Source organism: Misgurnus anguillicaudatus, chromosome 5 (assembly GCF_027580225.2).
Source record: "Misgurnus anguillicaudatus chromosome 5, ASM2758022v2, whole genome shotgun sequence".
Classification (NCBI taxonomy): domain Eukaryota; kingdom Metazoa; phylum Chordata; class Actinopteri; order Cypriniformes; family Cobitidae; genus Misgurnus; species Misgurnus anguillicaudatus.
This window is the reverse complement of record NC_073341.2, coordinates 19003869-19025347: the sequence shown is the minus strand read 5'-3', so window position 1 is coordinate 19025347 and position 21479 is coordinate 19003869. Positions and strand designations below refer to the sequence as shown.

The 21479-nt window shown below is 37.0% G+C and overlaps 1 pseudogene; it reads left to right on the top strand.

Annotated features, from left to right (window-relative positions):
• Positions 1–8674: 8674 nt before the first annotated feature.
• LOC141364009 (5S ribosomal RNA) lies at positions 8675–8791 on the top strand (annotated as a pseudogene).
• Positions 8792–21479: the final 12688 nt, after the last annotated feature.

The window sequence follows — 21479 nt, the reverse complement described above, 5'->3', positions numbered from 1 at the left end:
TCAACATAAGAATTTATAATTGGAAATTTTATCTCATTTTCTGCTGAAATTCTCATTACCGCAATGTGTCCGGCTGTGTTTGAACATGTGTTATGTTGTAATTTAATCAAATTAACACAAAAATATTAAGAAAAAAATAAATGGATCTTTTGCTAGACTACTTTAGATGACAGAAAAAATATTTACTGAATATTCATGTATAATAATAATGAAGAAAAATTAGGAAAATGATGTGTCCATGCCTGATGTTTTCATCCTCCGCAACACTTTTTGAGAACAGTTTAAGCACACATACAGAATTTTAATAAAGTTTGATTTTGAGTGACCAAGCACATTACTTCAAGATGGCTACCAGGTAAGATCATTTTTTACAGTTAATTTGAAATATTGTCTTGTCAGAATGCTTACACGACATTTTGATTATCATTACCGCAACAGATGCTTATTAAATGTTAATTTAATTAATAGAAGCATAATACTTTGATTTTAAATGCATGTGCAGAATCTCCAAATTATGTTCTTTCAGGTTTGTCATGTCATTTTGAAAATATGTCAGTGTTGATGTTTTCTGACTGTTGCGGTAATGAGATTTTTTAGACTAATTTTTTAAATTATGTTACAAAAAGTGTTAAATGATAAGTAAAAGTTTTTAAATTAATGTTCCCATTTACTCCAGACTTTGTTTTTCAATGTCTGGTGGAAAAAAAAGTAAATTTAAGCAATTTTTACATTTTCATGCTTGACATTTTTAAAACCAAGTTTTCGTGAGAATCACCCGCATATAGAATGAACATGAAAAATCTAAACGGGACAACATACCTTTGTTTACAAATTGTGCGCAAGTCATAATCCATCCAGTCTCATGTTTGTAAATTATCTTTGGCAAGCAATCCCAGTATGACATCAACTTGCATTTATAGTCCACAAAAGCAATAAATCTGAGAAATGTTAATATATATCTTAGATGTTTACATCGGCCTTCATGGAAGAGAACGATCCGTGATTGTTGTTTCCAGAAAAATATTCACACTGCACTGTACAACTGTTAAAACGTGTTAAAACTCCATAGTATGAGAGTGCGCATTTAGTTTCAGTTTCACTCGCTCCGTATCCGACAAAACAATCCAGTCGCTCTGTGTCCGTTGGACAAAACAATTCACATACTCTGTTTTTTGATTAAATATCTTCCTTTAATCCTTTATATAATTTAAATCCAACAGAAAACATATACAAACAATATATGACCAAAGAGCACACTACCCGCCGCAAGCTTCACAAGCTGTGTCCCAATTCCATGGCCACACCCTGCTAAGCATGCGACCTTAAAAGGTGAGCACTCGGTCTTTCAAGGTGAAAGCCTCAGAAGTTCGCGAAGAGAACTGAAATGAGACGGTCTAACCTCCGGAGGACCCATAATTTGCGTCAGCTGCTGCATGTGCACATCGCGCCTGTCAGCAGGACACATCAAAGACGTTTCTGGCTTATTAAAATAAATATGGAATCAGAAAAATTATAATTTATTTTAGAAAATATCACATGTTGACACAATTGTCTCCAAATTCTTAAAGATTCAATGTAAACACAGAATATTTGTCTAAATGATCTAAATGATATACATAAATAAACTAAGCTTACATATTAAGATAATTTCTAATAAAAATATTCAACGGCTGAATCTAAAGCAAAATAGGCTCCTACAGTATGTGATATATTAGAGTCTTACGTGTAAAATAACCCATCCATATCATGTTATTGTTTGACTGTTCAGTACTGTTCATATTTACATTTAAAAAGCAGACATAAAAGTAACTTAAAAGTTACTTTCCCTAGTAACTAATTACTTTTGATATACAGTAACTGGTAGAATAACTCAATTACTTTTAAAAGAAGTAACTAGTAACTGTAACTAATTACTAATTTTCAGTAACTTGCCCAACACTGAACAAAAATATGTCACTACATTATTTCTATCATCAGATGACCTTGAAATATGAAAACTACATTCTGAGAGCTTTCCATTGATAAATAGTTTGTCATGATTTTTTAGGTTTAGAGTAGGGGTTTAGTGTTTTAAATGTTAAAACAAATTGGCCTACCTGTGGGCCCGTGATCTTTTAAACTGATTCTCACTACGTCATAATTCTCCCAAAATGGTAATGAAATATGAAAACTAAATGAAACAGTTTCTCCCGTTACATCATTTACTTTATAAAACACTGTTTAAATATATATTCTTGAGGCTTAGACCTTTCCAATGATACATATGTTGTAATAGATTAAAAAAATGACATCCAAAATATTGAAGTAAAATCAGGTGTCCCGCACAAGGGACGGTGCCAGTTAATAAGGTCCTAATATGTTGCGTACAGATATCGTATAAATTTTGTTCCAATATGTATCTTTGAGATAAACTCTTTAGGTGCAAAACTTTTGTGGAACCATTTGGACTCCATGATTATAGATCTAAGTAGATACTTATTGAAGCCAGCTTTCAAAACTGAAACCAAAAAACGATACCTTGAGCTAAACTTTATGGTCATGTATCCTCAATCATTTCATTTCACAGTTTAATCTAAATTAAATACATTAGCAAGCATCTTTCTAAACAAAATTAAAAAACTGAGAGACTCACTTACTGAATAAATTTCAACAGTTCCCTGTTTTATTTTCCACAGAATTCAAGGCCTTTTCATAAATGAGAGGCTAATTGGTTTCTGCCGCATGCAAAGTGTATTTACACATTCTGTTTGGCTACTGTACGTGATGATAATACAAAACAATCCTTACCTCCAGACAAATACTGCCTTATTTGCTGTAAGAGATATGGCTATTTTATCTAGAATGGTATTCATTTGATCAATCTCATCCTAAAATGTCTCTAAAAGAAAAACGTGATGAACAACTTTCGACGAATAAAATAGAAATTGTGATTGAGTTTAATGATGCTGACCAAACTGAAAAAACAAAACAAAATCCAGGCCCACCCATTACCCCAGATGTTCAGACGATGGTAGGTTCTGCATTTTCAATTAGGTTTGGAACGCTTTTTTTCCAATTTGTCGCTAATAAATCACAAAAAAATTGTCTGGACACATTTAATGTTTAAAATGTCTTTGAAAATGATCATCCGGAAAAGAATTTGAACAGCGCAAGTGACTAATTCTTCTGCAGAGGGGTGTGGGGTAACTGTTATGCGCTTGTCTACCTCTGATTTAGACAAACAGTGGGCGACAGGCTTTAGAAATTTGAATTTTTACCATCTAAGCCAAGCTTTGCATGTCTCTGCTTCTGCTCCGTGCCAATTTATACTTCCACTGTTTCAGCTTACAGATGTTCTCATCTTCCACCAGATCTGCCAGAACCAAGCAGACGAGAAAGAGATTTACATTACATTTATGCTCTTGGGAGATGTTTTAATCCAGCATGACTAACAGTGCAAATAGGAAGAATCAAACCTTTGACCTTTGTGCAAATACTTTTGCTTCAAATCCACTTAATCCCGGCCTCATGCCGTTTAGAAATATCAGTTTGTTGGTGAAATCTGTTAAACATCACGCCAATTCATCAGCAAAGTCCAGTAAGTGCATTGGGTGAACTGGATTGGATTCCAGAAGCATTTGTGTTTGTTTTGGCATCTTCAGAAAATTTGTTAACATTGTTGGTGCTGTGTGAGCCGGCTACATTTTCTCATCAGAAAACAACATGAGGGCTACTTCAGTGGTGACAGGCAATAGTGTTGCGTGTAGAAGTGCAATGTTGTCGCTTTAATGAGTGTTTATGAATATATGCTGACGCACGTGAGTAATGCAGGGGTATTCTGGGTAGTGAATGGTGCGGACTAGGCATGTTTTATCTAGTGCATATCTGAACTAATTAGCACTTCATCTGCCCTATGAAACCACTGAGCTGAGTCAGACAGACACAGACATACACTGTCAAGATATAACTTGGTGATACACACAGACATTTTTAATTACATTATATTTATTATAATTATCATTTATAAAAAAGTGCAGTTTTTAACATATTGTGTGTCCCATATTTATAAATGATATAAGTATACTACATACCTATATTTTTTATGGGTAGTCTTAATTATTATACTTACTTGTACCCAGTATACATGAATTAAAAATACACTAGAATACAACAGAAAGAGACGAATAAACAGCCGGATGGCCTCCTCACGTAAAAATTACTGTGGTATACTTTACATTTTGATACATTAGCATTTATATGCTATTGCATTTAGCTCAAGCTATAAACTTTTTTATCAGTAACTATAATATTTGTTTTTCCTAAAATTAATAATCTGTAGTAAAATTCCTATTTACTTGCCACAATTCATATTAAAGTATACCAGTTTATTTACTATATCAATTCACTGTAAAATAATAAAGTGCGTTGGAGTCGATAGTGGCACTTGCTGTGACCTGAGATCAAATCCTGGGTCAAGGTCCTATGTCAATCCCATACCCCTGTACTTTCCTTTCATCTCTTAATTACTGACTATCAAATAAAGGCAAAATGGCCCAAAAAATAACTTAAAATAATAATAAAGTACAATTTACTACTGTTTACTATGGTAAATACTAAAGTACACTTCCACTTTTTTGATGGGGCTGCAAGGTCTCCAAAAAAGCATTTTCATAAGCTTATAAACATACACTCACCTAAAGGATTATTAGGAACACCTGTTAAATTTCTCATTAATGCAATTATCTTTCCAACCAATCACATGGCAGTTGCTTCAATGCTTTTAGGGGTGTGGTCCTGGTGAAGACAATCTCCTGAACTCCAAACTGAATGTCAGAATGGGAAAGAAAGGTGATTTAAGCAATTTTAACTTTGGCATGGTTGTTGGTGCCAGACGGGCCGCTCTGAGTATTTCACAATCTGCTCAGTTACTGGGATTTTCACGCACAACCATTTCTAGGGTTTACAAAGAATGGTGTGAAAAGGGAAAAACATCCAGTATGCAGCAGTCCTGTGGGCGAAAATGCCTTGTTGATGCTAGAGGTCAGAGGTGAATGGGCCGACTGATTCAAGCTGATAGAAGAGCAACTTTCACTGAAATATCGTTACAACCGAGGTATGCAGCAAAGCATTTGTGAAGCCACAACACACACAACCTTGGCGGATGGGCTACAACAGCAGAAGACCCCACCGGGTACCACTTATCTCCACTACAAATAGGAAAAAGAGGCTACAATTTGAACGGGCAGTTAAAGACTGAAAAAATGTTTGCATGGTATGATGAGTCTCGATTTCTGTTGAGACATTCAGAAGGTAGAGTCAGAATTTAGCGTAAACAGAATGAGAACATGGATCCATCATGCCTAGTTACCACTGTGCAGGCTGGTTGTGGTGGTGTAATGGTGTGGGGGATGTTTTCTTGGCACACTTTATGCCCCTTAGTGCCAATTGGGCATCGTTTAAATGCCACAGCCTACCTGAGCATTGATTCTGACCATGTCCATCCCTTTATGACCAACATGTACCCATCCTCTGATGGCTACTTCCAGCAGGATAATGCACCATGTCACAAAGCTCGAATCATTTCAATAGTTTCTTGAACATGACAATGAGTTCACTGTACTAAAATGGCCCCACAGTCACCAGATCTCAACCCAATAGAGCATATTTGGGATTTGGTGGAATGGGATGTGCATCCCACAAATCTCCATCAACTGCAAGATGCTATCCTATCAATATGGGCCAACATTTCTAAAGAATGCTTTCAGCATCTTATGAATCAATTCCACGTAGAATTAAGGCAGTTCTGAAGGCGAAAGGGGGTCAAACACAGTATTAGTATGTATAGTAGTAGGTGAGTGTATATAGTATATAGTATCATTTTTCATTGTGTATGAAATGGCAACTAACAGTTAACCATCAAAAAAGCAATTCACATTCTCATTATGTTATAATTTTACAGTGAATGTTGTACTGAATATGAAAATCCTGTCCTATTCTTAATATATTGTTTATGAGCAGCCCAATGCATTTAGGATCTTGAACAGCTTTATTCTCTTAAATCTCCCAGCTAGTAGACATCAGCTGACAAGAGTCACGTGCGTCTCTATTTCAGCCATTTCTGTCCCTAACCCCCAGAGGAAGGAAGTGAAAGCTGTCCTTCTTGGATCTTTACCTGTAACATAAATGTCTGATGACATCTGCAGAACAACAGTCGTCCTACTGTGGACATTCCGGTCTGGGTTGTTAATAATTGATTTGTGTTTAACTCCCCGTGAGAGTATGTGTGTGTCATGAGTTCCTCTAGCAATGCCGACAGGCCTTTAGCTCTGCCAGTAAGAAGAACGCATGAAGCATCAGTGTGTAACTGGAGTCTCCCAACTAGTGCAGAAACAAGAAGATAAGCCCTATCATGTCTCGCTTACTCAACACATTTCTTTTTATTTACTTTATCTCTTTCCCATTTGTACCCCTATACCGCGGATCTGCAGCACACCACATCAGTGATGCACCCTTGCCTACGACAATGAGGTGTGACTGGGGGGTGGTGGATGTCGGCGCCTTGAATGAAATCTAATCCATTTCAAAAGGCAAGCTGAGGTTTATGCACATCAAACGCGTCCCTAAGTCGCGATAGTGCTATAAGGTCAGAAAAATCATACTCTGCAGCAACTGCTGCTGCTGGCTGGTTTGATGATAACGTTGCAAAGTCTGTTCTTAAAGAAACAGTTCTCTCAAAAACAAAAATTCGTTTGCACTTAGAATACAAAAGGAGATGCTAGGAAGAATATTAGCGACTTGAATATGTATGTAGATGTAGATGACTTGCCTATAAATGTTTTCTTTATATTTCATAAAAATAACCTTTCACATAGCAAACTATAGCGATAAAGACACGATAAGATATCGTTGGGATCATCTGCGGAGCGATTTGCCAAATGATAAACCAATGACAGCCAATAAAATCTACTTGAATGTAAAGTGCACGCACATTTCAAAATGATTGCACTGTGGAGTGTGGAGAAACTGAGGTCCATTACATAAAATTACCTCAGGTGTCCAGCGCTGTTGCAGTGAAATTGACTTCAAAATGATTCTACTACACTGACTATTACACCAAAAGATAATATTAGATTACATAAAGTAGATTCACTGTTTAGAGTACTGGCGAGGCTACATAAGGGCGAGGGTGGAACTGGCCCACTCCGATTGACGCATGCCTTGGCTTCAAACTGATATTTTTACTTAACATGGCTTGAATTCATTACAATGGAAGGAGGCGTCCATCTTTTTTTACAGTCCGTGGTATTTTCATGAAAACAGTCAGTTGCTGTATGTGTTAAAGCAACACCAAGGAGTTTTTTTTACTTAAAATAACGTTCACAAAAAAGTGTCAGTCGTTCATCCACTCGAAACAGGTTGAACGGCACATTCGCTTTGCAGCCCTCTATCGACCAAAACCGCACTAAAGAATTTTCCAACCGTCGGGTTGCGGTCCTGTAGTTCGAGTGAAAACTACAAAAACTTGCTTTACGGCAGACCTACAATCCAATCAGAGCCAGATATGCTGCAGTAGGCTAAATTATTTACGACAGTGGTAATGGACAGTTCCGCTTCCAACCAGTAGGGGGAGCAAAGAGCAAAAACTCTTTATGCTGCGTTTACACCAACGACGGTAGAGGCATGAAGTGCGAGTGATTTCAATGTTAAGTCAATGTAAAGACGCGTTGACGCGTGTCTGGAGGTCCCGTGGTGCGGAAGAGGCGTTTGGCGCGGAAGAATTGGTGAAAAATGTAGAATTTTTTTGCCTCATTTGAGCGTTGTACATTTTGCGGTTCACTCGAATTTGCGGCTGACGCCCGAGTTGAAAAATGTGAACTTTGGCGGAATTTCGCGCCGCGTTAACCAATCAGGAGCCTGCTTGCTGATGTGGTGGCAGCCCCTCATTCAACCAACGCTTGATATTGTCCGTAAGCAGTCACCTGGAGCTATACGACACAAGTTCTTATTTCTATAGAGGAGACAGGAATAAAAAGGACCTCGCTTGGAAGAGTGTCAGTGAGGACATTAGGCAACCTGGTAAGTTGTAATACACACTTCACTTTTGAGTCACGCGACATTTATCGACCCGCGCTGTTTATTTTCCCCCTATAGTAAGGTTACCAAATACAAACTGGTAACTCTCTTGATTAATGTGCAATCAACATCAGTCATCTTGCAAACAGACAACCGCATAACACTTGCCCCTCCCACAAGAAGCGGACTTTGCCTCTGGCGCGCGTCAAATGCTTGCTTTTTCCGCGCGTCTACTTCGTTCTACATTCAAACTGTTCAAACGGCAAACTAGGCGCGGTAGGCGCGATTTTGACACCTGAAACGCGGTTGGTGTAAACTCAGCATTAGTGTTGCTTTAAAGTGAACGCAAACAGTACATGGATCCGTGCTCATCCAGTCTTAAAGTGGCAGTATACCCTCAAGCTTATGCAATCTGCTTATGTTTGTTTCATTATGCTCATCCAACAACAAAAGACAAAAGGTAAATCACTTCTGTAGCTATAAAAGATTAATTATATTTCATTTATAGTATGAAGAAGACAGTGTTATTGTTTATTTGATTATATTTCTGTTCCTAAATACTACTGTTCAACTTTATTTGTAACTTTGTTCTTTTCTATTTCAATATGCTAATTCTTAATCAGCCAGCAGCCATATCACCCTGTAGCCCAAGACAGACTGCCTACTGAAGCTAAGCAGGGCTGAGCCTGGTCAGTACTTGGATGGGAGACCACCTGGGAAAACCAGGTTGCTGCTGGTAGAGGTGTTAGTGAGACCAGAGGGGGGTGCTCACCCTGTGGTCTGTGTGGGTCCTAAAACCCCAGTATAGTGACGGGGACACTATACTGTCAAAAAAGCACCGACCTTCGGATGAGATGTTAAACCGAGGTCCTGACTCTCTGTGGTCATTAAAAATCCCAGGATGTCCTTCAAAAAAGAGTAGGGGTGTGCCCCGGCATCCTGGCCAAACTTGCCCATTGGCCTACTAATCATCCCTCATACTAATTGGCTATATCACTCTATCTCCAGTGAGTACATAATACTGTAGTTGCAACATGCGTTTGGAAAAGCGAGGTGCTAGAGAGCACTATTCATTTGAATGCAAAGTGCAATTTCACCACTAGATGGGAGAAAATCCTACTTACTGTCCCTTTAAAGTGAGAAAATTTTAGTTGAAAAAAATGTTGAATTAAAATATGGCAACATGTCAATAAATTCAAATCTCATTGGTTCTTTGTTATGCCTTGTGATGAAGTATCATATGACGAGATCAGCTATACTAGCACCAATGAGCTTTGAAGTGAAACAAGTTTAAATTGAATTTAAATGTCACCTTTTCTGAATGTAGTGCCCAAATTGGATTGTTTTAGTTTTGTTAAATAAACTCAAAATATGAATAATTTCCTTACACAACCCCACTGATTTGCTATAGAAGACATATATATTAACCCACAAGTCTCATAAATCTATGGAGTAATTTAATGATATACGCATTTTTGATGCTTAAACATTTTGGGACCTATACAGTATAAAAATAAAGGACATTTCTTAAAAAAAAATAGTATACACCTGGGTTGGTAAATTATGAAAGAAATTCAACTACAAGTTCAACTTACAAACAAGCTACAAACGGTCTACTTATAGTGCTTCCGAAAGCACAGTCACTGTTGACTTTCCCAGTTAGTTTAGCTGTAACTCACTTATGAAGTCACGTCATGTCTACAGTTATCCATTATGTGAATTGGATACCGGCATTAATGGCGTTTGGGTGGGGGCGTCATGCCAGAGTGCTTAGCCCTGACAACACAGGAAGCTGTGCTGGATGTATGTGTCAGCACACAGCTGAAAGCAGAAGACATGCAAATTATAGAGGCGAAGCACAAAAAGGTCTTCTGAAGTCTATTAGACCGCACAAAGCAGGAAAGGAAAAAGCTTGGCTTAGATGGTAAGACATTTCAGTGAAGTCAAATTCCTAAGTGGTGCCGCCCACTTCCTGTCAGTGTGGAACAGAGGTGACAGCACAGCATTGATCCATTCACCTCTGTTATATGAATTACGTGTCAGACCTTCAAAGACAAAGCTTCTAACATTTCATGTGACAAGCAAAGCTATTATAGTTGTGCATTTTGAAACTTTTGGACATTTTTCTATATTAGATTTAATTGTAGTTCTAGTAATGGTAGCTAAGGAATCAGATCAGAAAGTTTGAGGTTAGATATACATATGGAATAATCAAGTACTTTGAGGACAAAAAAAATGTTAACGCCAATAAAAAGTGCTGAAATGTCTTTACACTTTGTAATCAGAATGCATATTCATCGCTGAAAAAAGTACAAATTATTTCATGGCAAACTAAGGGGCCGTTTACACAAAACAGATGTTGACTAAAAATGAAAACCTTTTATGCATTTTGGATGTCTGTTTACATAGCAACTAAAATGCAGACTTTTGAGTTTGACTTCAAAGTGCAAGTTTTTAAAAATGCAACTATTACTGTCTCTTTAAAAACTATGTGAATTTGTCATAACATTAAAGGCGGGGTGCATGATCTCTGAGAGCCAATGTTGATATTTGAAATCACCTAAACAAACACGCCCGTACCCCAATTTGGACCTTCTTTTGATGGACCCGCCCCACACATACGCAACTCAGGCAACGATGTCGGTAAGTAGACACGCCCCTTACTGCTGATTGCTGTGTTTTGGTACTCGTCCTGACTCCCTTTTCCAAAAATCATGCACCCCACCTTTAATGTCATGTGTAGTACATGTTCAGACACTATGTAACATCTCCAACTACTAACCTGTCAGGCATAATAGAGTGTATTTAGTCATTTTTGCAGTTACGTGGAAATGGCAATCTATCATTTTTATTGTTTTATTGTCATATGTATGCAAACTTTTCAAAAAAATTTAATGGAGAATTTTTTTAGTAAACCGTTCTCATGTAAATTTTACCGGCCCTACTCACACCTGCCCCAAGCGAGATTTGAACCAGTGATCTATTCGGCAAAAAACACAGCCGCTTTAACAAGGGGGGTAAAGGCCACAGCCTCCAGGGTCGGTCCCTTGAGGATCTCTTGAGATTGGGAAGTGAGGCTTACCACACAACTTTCACACACTAGCTGGCCTACATTACACTCACCCCAAACCTCACTTTCTATCCGGGTCACGGCACCACTGTACCTACTTGCACCTGCACCGAACGCGTGACAAACCTTAGATCGGTCCAGTACAGAAGTCGGGTGCTCTGACTTAAGGGCATGGCCTCTAGTGTCTGTCCCTTGAGATCAAAAAGTGAGCTTTACCACACAGCTTTTATACACTAGCTGGCCTCCATTACATAAACGTACCCTAAGCCAGCCCACCAGTTTAGAAAAAAAATTTGCTAGCCTCTTTTAAAACAAAAAGCTGCTTTCCAGATTTGTGTGTGAATGATCGACGGGTTCAATTCACCCGAGCGCTTGATTCCAAAATTAATATTTTGTTGATTGTTTTTTATTTTGATTTATTTTTTAACCAGTGTTTTTTCTTATGTATGAAACACAAGGTCTGAGCAGCAGATTGGCTGAGACTGCCCTGAACTGCTTTATCGGTTTTGAAAGCACACGCTGTATTATGATTGTTTGTGTGTGTGTGTCACTCATGGTGTTTTCATAGGGCAGATGAAGTGCTTAGTGTTCACTTCAGATATGTGCCGGAAAAAACATGCCTAGTCCGCATCATTCACTACCCAGAATGCCACGGCATTAATCACACCTGTCAGCACATTTTCATGATTACAGTCACAATATTGCACTTCCTCATTCAACACTGCTGCCTGCCTTGCCCTAATGAAAGTAACACATTTACATAAGACATTGTTGCTTAAAAAACTGAATCAAGATGAGGCTTAAATTGATGATGACAAATTGAATCAAGATGATGCCTAAATCAAACAGAGCTGTAACATAACATGATGGCTAAGTAAAACAGCTATTCATAAAAATGTACTGTATAAAAGTAAAATACTGTATTTAGTTGGAAACACAGATATGTGTGACTCTGACAGTGTTTTGTAAAGCTTCAAAAATGGTCAGTAGCTCTCACTGGGGCAGTACACTTTAAAGGGGACATTTCACAAGATTTTTTAAAAATGTCAAATAAATCTTTGGTGTCCCCAGAGTATGTATGTAAAGTTTTAGCTCAAAATATCATATAGATAATTTATTATAGGATGTTAAAATTGCCACTTTGTGGGTGTGAGCAAAAATGTGCAGTTTTGTGTGTGTCCTTTTAAATGCAAATGAGCTGATATCTGCACTAAATGGCAGTGCTGTGGTTGCATAGTGCAGGGGCGGTATTATCCCCTTCTGACATCACAAGGGGAGCCAAATTTGATGATCTACTTTTTCACATGCTTGCAGAGAATGGATTACCAAAACTAAGTTACTGGGTTGATCTTTTTCACATTTTCTAGGTTAATAAAGCACCAGGGACCTAATTATAGCACTTAAACATGGAAAAAGTCAAATTTTCAAGATATGGTCCCTCTTAATAGTTCCTAATATACCATTTATGCATAGATGTGTATACATTCTGTACTAATATGTAGATTTAAGGTACTAATATGCACTCTTCTTCTGTACTGATATGTACATCTGAAGTACTATTATGAACTCTTTAGGGGCAAATGTGTATTTTTACTACCTCAGTGATACTGTAGCTACGGTCAATTTTTTGACTATTTTGTCTAATAAAGGCCAAAACACTAAGACAAACAATTGTACCTGTATGTAAATTCAGTATAATGATCCATCAGAGTGATTCCATTTGAAGCAATAGTCTGGAGTCAGCTAAGCCCCATCTGCTAGTACAGACAATGTCAACAGACGTTGAAACAACATTGAGATGCTACATCACCGCCAAGGGCATCCATCTGCATGTGTACGTATAGACCAACAAAAAATAGCAAAGAAAGTACACAAACACCCTTCTTGTGTAAAGTCTACCTAAGGCTGATTGACAGTATGATTGGATTGCTATGCTGGAGGAAGTAAACAACAAGCTAACATGTCAAAATTACTGAATAATGAAATGTCTTACATTACCTTAATTTTACTGCTGATATGCTATAAATGAAATTTGCCATTTATTCATCTGTTTGTATTGGATATTAGACAGATAATCATACAGTAGATAATAAACTTTTTGTCAACTCATGTGAGGCAAAACTCGCTGAGGGTGGAAACTATAAGTGTAAGTGGGCGGGGCTTTATCAATGTGACCTCACATTGATAAGAGAATCAAAATGAGACTGCTTTGGTTTAATGGAGATTAAAAAACAAGCAGCAGTGGATTTTTTCATCGTAGGGTGGTTGTGTTTACACACTGCCAACACACATTATGTCCAAACACCTTAAACAAGTGGATTTAGTGCATAATATGTGCCCTTTAAGATTTTATGTTAATTCAACTTAAAAAAAACACACAAATTTTATTTGTTTTGAGTTAACTACTACCGACGCCCTAAGGTGACATTGATGTAAAAAAAATCTAAAGTTTAGTTTCATGTGCTCACGTGAAACTTTCATGTGCTTACGTGAAACGTTCATGTGCTCACGTGAAACTTTCGTGTGCTCACGTGAAACTTTCATGTGCTCACGCGAAACCTTCATGTGCAGATTTTTTTTAAAGTTTAGTTTCGCGTGCTCACGTGAAACTTTTGCGCGCGCATGTGAAACAATCGCACGCACACGTGAAATTATCGCGTGCGCACGTGAAAGCGAAAGTTTCACATGCACACGCAAAACTAAACGCGGTAGTTTCACGTGTGCACGCGAAAGTTTCATGTGACTGTAAGGGGAACAAATATGGCCCCATCCATCCGTTTGGCCCAACGACGGTAACCAAACATCATGGCAGAAGATCATTGCGCGTTCAGTCTTTTCCGGCGTTTACCAATGACGTTTTAACGTTACGCAACTTAGGTAGCTTTATCTGACTCCAAGAAGATAAAGACATATTGTAATATGAATCAAATTGATATAAATGTAGAATTTGGATAAATGTTTGATCATTCTATTTACTCATGTTTACATTGGACTCATTCATTCGATTGCCAATGTCATATCAGTCCACACCGGCCGTTGTGTGGGTACTGAACACAAACTCGACCGTACTAGAGGTTGTAGCTAAAGCAATTTAACAAAGTCAATTTCTTGTTAAAAGGTCCCCATATAGCTCTCAAAAATCGCCAATTAAATATAAGACATAAGACCATAAATCAGAGGTTCGATCTAGCTCCTTCTAGACGCCTATAGTCAAATCATAGAACTATATAACAACATGATTATGAAGAAGTAATTAGAGTTACCAAGTGCGATTACAAAACAACTTAGTTAAGGTTAAATAATTAATCTGACCATACAATAACTAGAGGTTATGGCTAAAGCAATTTAACGATACCGTTTCATGTTTACGAGCTCTCATTAAATAGTATCCATATAGCCCCCACAGTCGCTTACAACACTTAAAAGAACTATCACTCCGATAGTCCATGCGACTGCCCACCAACATAGTTAAGAGGCAGAATCTAATTAACATGAATTAACCCCGATCAAAGATTTGTGGTAACAAAGGATATCGTAGTACTTTATAGTAATTTAGAAGAGTCAATAATACAGAGCAAATTAGAATGAATGCAAATGTAACAATTTATTAACCAGGTAGGAAAAACATAATTCAAAGCCAATTAATATATCCAATTCAAATACAAAACAATAAAGCGAAAAACCATTGCATACCTGGTAAGGAGATGAAGATCTGGTTACAGATTCCTCAAAATAAAATAAAAAGAAACATGATGCTGTATCAAAGCTACAGCATCATGGGGGTGCATTTCTAGATATTGAAAGTCCCGCCTAAGTCTTCTACACATCTCCTTAAATAACCAGAGAACAAAGCATATAGGAGTTTGGTATTGATTGGTTGTTGTAAAATCAGGGGTGTAGCCTAATATACATACAGTGGGTGATTGGTCAACATGTCTAAGTTAGGAGTTGTCTCCCAACATTAGGTTAAGTTTACTTATTTATTGTCACAGATTAACATTGAATCCTGTTGTCATATTAACAAACCCAAATGTACCACTTGCATTAAAACACTTCATATAACACCAAACAAAACCAGTTTCACATTCTTTGTACATGTAGAATGTATTGCTTTTATAAAACATGAGGAGAGGGGGACAAGAAAGTGTGGTCGGGTGTGACTCTGTCCCACACCAGGGGGTAACTGTCTTGGGGGGTAGATGTGAATTCTTTGAGGAAGGTTTCGGGGTAGATGTGAATTCTTTGTGAAGGGTTTCAGATGATAATTCAACAAGGAATTAGGAAGCGGTTTCCTGTGGATTCAGCCATTTGTTGCTGGCTTCAGGAAATACCTTTTGTCAGGGTTTGGCACCACCATTCAACTCTTACAGCTCCGCCCATTTTGATCAAGTCGGAGAGACATAACAGTCCCGATGAGATCAACATACATCTCGGTGGTGTCCAATCCCTGTAGTGTTCGTAGTGTTCAAGTTCAGTGTGTCAACCAAGGCCTGTGTGCTTCGTTCGATGAATGTCCCATTCTTTCACGGAAACCACCTGTTCTTAGACGTTCTGTCTCTTTGAAGAAAGTTGTCACCTCTGAACGGTGAATTCAGACGTCGTCGGGTGGGGGTATTGACAATACTTCACTGTGTGAAACACCTGCACACCTTAAGGACCATTCATTGATTGAACACTGACCAATATCATTAGGCTTGGTAACACTATAACATGATAGTTAGGGCAAACCATGAATAAAATAAAATAAAACATTACACATGATAACTTGATGTGAAAATGGGCAAGTGGTACGATAGGGTCGAATACCTCTGATCTATAAAATTACCATCATTCTTTCCCACTGTTGTACTTGGAGTTTAGCTGAATTCAAAGGTACTTGGTCTCTGATTATTGAAGGAGAGGATGCAAAAGATCAGGTTAAAGCAATAAAAACATCACATTGAGGTATGCATATTATAAAAATAAAACCCAGAAAATGAAATGTTAAAATAACCTTGAGGTATGCATGTTACAGATTGTATGAAAATAAAACCAAGAAAGTGTTAAAATAACCTTCAATTATGCATATTATAGATTGTATGGAAACAAAACCCAGAAATTGTTAAAATGATCTTCAGGTATGCATATTATAGATTGTATAAAAATAAAACCCAGAAAATGTAAAAATAACCTTCGGGTATTAACATTCAGGTATGCATGTATTTGGTCATGTGAAAATAAAAGAAAATAAAAACCAGAAAGTGTTAAATAACATTCAGGTATGCATGTAAAAAAAAAATAACAGAACATGTTAAAGTAAAATTTGGTAATGCATCTCATAGGGTGTATCAATAAACGTGATAGTAAAATATTGCTACAATAGATTTAGGTATGGGCATGGTAGCCCATATATAATAATAATACTAATAATAATAATAACAATAATAATAGGCACATAATTGTGTAATCGTTCCATACACACATCTATAATGAGTGTTTCGAGGGAATTCTGAATTCTCTTAATATAAGCACCTTGTAGGCCTAAGATTAACTTAAGAATATGTTCAGGACATGTTGAGTCCATGAGCACAATTGAAGATTCAGAATCTCATGTTAGATTTCTATGTGTGCAGGTATGTGCCTATGTGTATATGTATGTGTATATGTATGTGCTTGTGTGTATAGGCATGTTTATGAGTATGTGTAGTCCATAGACTTGAAGATTTAGAATCTCAGATTTCAATGTGTTTGCATGTATAAGTAGGTGTACGAGTGTAGAGATATGTGAATACTTATATAGGTGTGTATGTGATATGTTGGCTAAGTCACATTTGATATTAGGAGTTGAGATGTAAATGGTTTGATTGATTCTTGAAAATTGTTTGTGCTGTTGTTTAGTGATAAATTGAGGATCAGGGCGCCACTGGTCCTCACTTATGACAACAACAGTAAGATTATTGATTTGAGATTAAGACAGTAAGTTTGTTATTGCAATTAAAAACATAATTATCAAAGTGTGACTTTGCCATGTAAGTTTCTTATGAGTGTTGTAGTTTTGCTAATATGGGTGCGAATGATATCACTTTAGCATATGTGTTAGATTAGATGGCTCTGTTGGTGTAACAGGAGAATGTTGGTTTTAAGTGTAGTGTTCAGTTTGGAATATGTTGTGTGGTGCGTGGTGATAAACATGATAGTTTTAAATGTCTTACATACAGAGCAAATCAAATGTCAAAAAAAAATAATAGTATTAAACTTAGAAAATTGCTCTTTATCAAGATTTCAGTAGACATTAAACTGATCAAACTTCTGAAAAGAAAACCCAAAACAGATGCTTAAATTCAAACAGTTTGAAATAATGACTAATTCTTGGTAAGTGAGTGTTTGCTATGCGATTTAATTTAACTGAGGCTATGTGTGAATACCATGCTGCAACAAAGGTGAGGAGGATAAATTGTGATGCAAATTTAGTCCTGTTGTTAAAACAGGGAGCCAGTTCGATATTATCGGTATGAGGTTGTAATCTGGCTCAATAAGTCTTCCAACACCAGTGTTTTTAGTTAGGAAACATGGTTAAAGTGCTACTGGATCCTGTTGTGAGGTAAAACATTTTCATTAATGCAATTAACACATTGTAGCCACATGGCATTTTTGTGCTCCTCTTTAGGGTCTGACTGCAGCTATACAAGGAATAGCAGAGTTTACCACATAGGAGACAAATCCTTCAACATAGAAACACATACAAAACAAACAACTAGAATGTGTTCTATAGAAATATCAATGCCTTAAGATCAATTACAAATCAGAAAATGTAAACGGATCACTGCAATGAGAATGTTAAACACATGCTAACTGGCTGTTAAGCCACACAAGCATGTGCCCAATCTGTATTGGATTAAAAATGGGTTAGTGATTTCCAGTTAAATGGGTTTGGTTTACTATCACAAGTGTCATGTAATATTTAAGTGTTAAAACATGGCAACATGTGACAGCACATTCCGCCCTTTTGACACTGCATAGTGGACCAATTCTGTGGGTTTGGCCTGTGCAAGTTATTCCATAGTACATTTAATGCACCACATTTTACCATCTGAGGCCTGTTTGGCCATTATAATATAATGTATATTGCAACTTGATCACAATATAGATTATATTACATTAAAATAGTATAAATTAAAAATACTTTCATTACTGATCTCTTTTAAGGAACACCAGGCTGGTGTTTGTAATTTGCAAGATGTTACTGTATCAATGTATTTGAATGTGAAAAGGTGTCAGCCCTGGACAGACTGGTGTGAGGCACAGACGTTTATTGGTTCATGCTAATGTATTCCTACAACAGTTTCAAGACTAAGAATTGTGTGGCCTTTCACATCCCTATAAAGCTGTATAAAACTGTCTTTAAACAATATTCACAGACTCATAGGGAAAGACTAAGCCAAGAACTTTTAACAGTCCTGGTGTTTATCAAGTTCTTAAAGAACACTGAGATTGATTAATAGAAGGAAAAATATGGTTACAGACAATGTCTCTCTTAAAAAAATGTTCTCTCTTGGGAACAATGGATAGCCCGTTATCTGAGTGGGGGGTAAGCCCTTTCATCTCAGTTGGGTGTCTCACAGTGAGAGATAAGACCATTTGTGTTGGCCTGGGACAACATTATATTTTCCTGTAACAATTTTAGGTTTTGCTTAATTGTATCTCATCAATGGAGAAATACTACATTGAATTAGAAGTTTGTAATTGTAATATGACTTACTGATTCCATTCTATCCTCATTCAATCCAGAGTGATCTTTTAGAAGACTCACTCATAACAAGCAATCTTTACTAGTTTTAAATCATCTCCCTACTTGCTTAATGTCCACCATTCAGTTACATTTCTCTATGCGTTGGGGATTTTTTAAATCCAACAACGCTGCCTTCAATCATTCATACATTTCCTTCATTCTCCAGCTTGATTACAATATTACCTTAACTCATCAAATATAGATTGTACACTGGTGTTTGCAGCATTTAAAAACCTTACTATCTGTGTGCTTCTCACATTTCAATTGTCCAAGTCCTCCTTTCACATGCAAACACATTCATTGCATTGTAGTTTAAATCATCCAACATCATTTTTCAATTGTTAAAAGTTATTTTGGCACTCTTTCCAGGTTGTGCATTTACTGTCACAACATAAACAATTGTGTAGAATTTGGTGATTTAAATTTAGATTCTAGATGTTTTCCTTGTTTGAGGATCAGAGCAAATTTTGGATGATTTAACTCCAATTTAAGACAATCTTTTGTTTTCCGTAGGCATGTTAACAAAAGATCTTAACAGTGCAAAGCAATTCATTCTTCATCTAACATCACACAGCATTTCCTAATAATGTGGTTTCATTTCAATCTTAAAGGCCCCACCAGATTTGATTTCCAGTCTAACATTAGGTATATTTACAACCTATTTCATAAATGTGGGATGTTTAAAACATTCCCTTAAACATTTTTAAAAGGCAAAGAAAAGATTGACTTACCACATCAGCTGAAGAAATAGAAGAAGTTCAAACCTTTAGCTCCATGAAAAGACTCTTATTCTCCAGGGATCGAATCAGTCGTACTTTGTACATTTTGATAAGATTTTCTCACTGGTTGAATATCACGTCCCGGGAATCACCACTTGTAAGGGGAACAAATATGGCCCCATCCATCCGTTTGGCCCAACGACGGTAACCAAACATCATGGCAGAAGATCATTGCGCGTTCAGTCTTTTCCGGCGTTTACCAATGACGTTTTAACGTTACGCAACTTAGGTAGCTTTATCTGACTCCAAGAAGATAAAGACATATTGTAATATGAATCAAATTGATATAAATGTAGAATTTGGATAAATGTTTGATCATTCTATTTACTCATGTTTACATTGGACTCATTCATTCGATTGCCAATGTCATATCAGTCCACACCGGCCGTTGTGTGGGTACTGAACACAAACTCGACCGTACTAGAGGTTGTAGCTAAAGCAATTTAACAAAGTCAATTTCTTGTTAAAAGGTCCCCATATAGCTCTCAAAAATCGCCAATTAAATATAAGACATAAGACCATAAATCAGAGGTTCGATCTAGCTCCTTCTAGACGCCTATAGTCAAATCATAGAACTATATAACAACATGATTATGAAGAAGTAATTAGAGTTACCAAGTGCGATTACAAAACAACTTAGTTAAGGTTAAATAATTAATCTGACCATACAATAACTAGAGGTTATGGCTAAAGCAATTTAACGATACCGTTTCATGTTTACGAGCTCTCATTAAATAGTATCCATATAGCCCCCACAGTCGCTTACAACACTTAAAAGAACTATCACTCCGATAGTCCATGCGACTGCCCACCAACATAGTTAAGAGGCAGAATCTAATTAACATGAATTAACCCCGATCAAAGATTTGTGGTAACAAAGGATATCGTAGTACTTTATAGTAATTTAGAAGAGTCAATAATACAGAGCAAATTAGAATGAATGCAAATGTAACAATTTATTAACCAGGTAGGAAAAACATAATTCAAAGCCAATTAATATATCCAATTCAAATACAAAACAATAAAGCGAAAAACCATTGCATACCTGGTAAGGAGATGAAGATCTGGTTACAGATTCCTCAAAATAAAATAAAAAGAAACATGATGCTGTATCAAAGATACAGCATCATGGGGGTGCATTTCTAGATATTGAAAGTCCCGCCTAAGTCTTCTACACATCTCCTTAAATAACCAGAGAACAAAGCATATAGGAGTTTGGTATTGATTGGTTGTTGTAAAATCAGGGGTGTAGCCTAATATACATACAGTGGGTGATTGGTCAACATGTCTAAGTTAGGAGTTGTCTCCCAACATTAGGTTAAGTTTACTTATTTATTGTCACAGATTAACATTGAATCCTGTTGTCATATTAACAAACCCAAATGTACCACTTGCATTAAAACACTTCATATAACACCAAACAAAACCAGTTTCACATTCTTTGTACATGTAGAATGTATTGCTTTTATAAAACATGAGGAGAGGGGGACAAGAAAGTGTGGTCGGGTGTGACTCTGTCCCACACCAGGGGGTAACTGTCTTGAGGGGTAGATGTGAATTCTTTGAGGAAGGTTTCGGGGTAGATGTGAATTCTTTGTGAAGGGTTTCAGATGATAATTCAACAAGGAATTAGGAAGCGGTTTCCTGTGGATTCAGCCATTTGTTGCTGGCTTCAGGAAATACCTTTTGTCAGGGTTTGGCACCACCATTCAACTCTTACATGACCATGCCAAAGTTTCACGTGAGCACGCAATAGTTTCACGTGCGCATGCGAAACTAAACTTTATTTATTTTTTGCTCCATGTCCCCT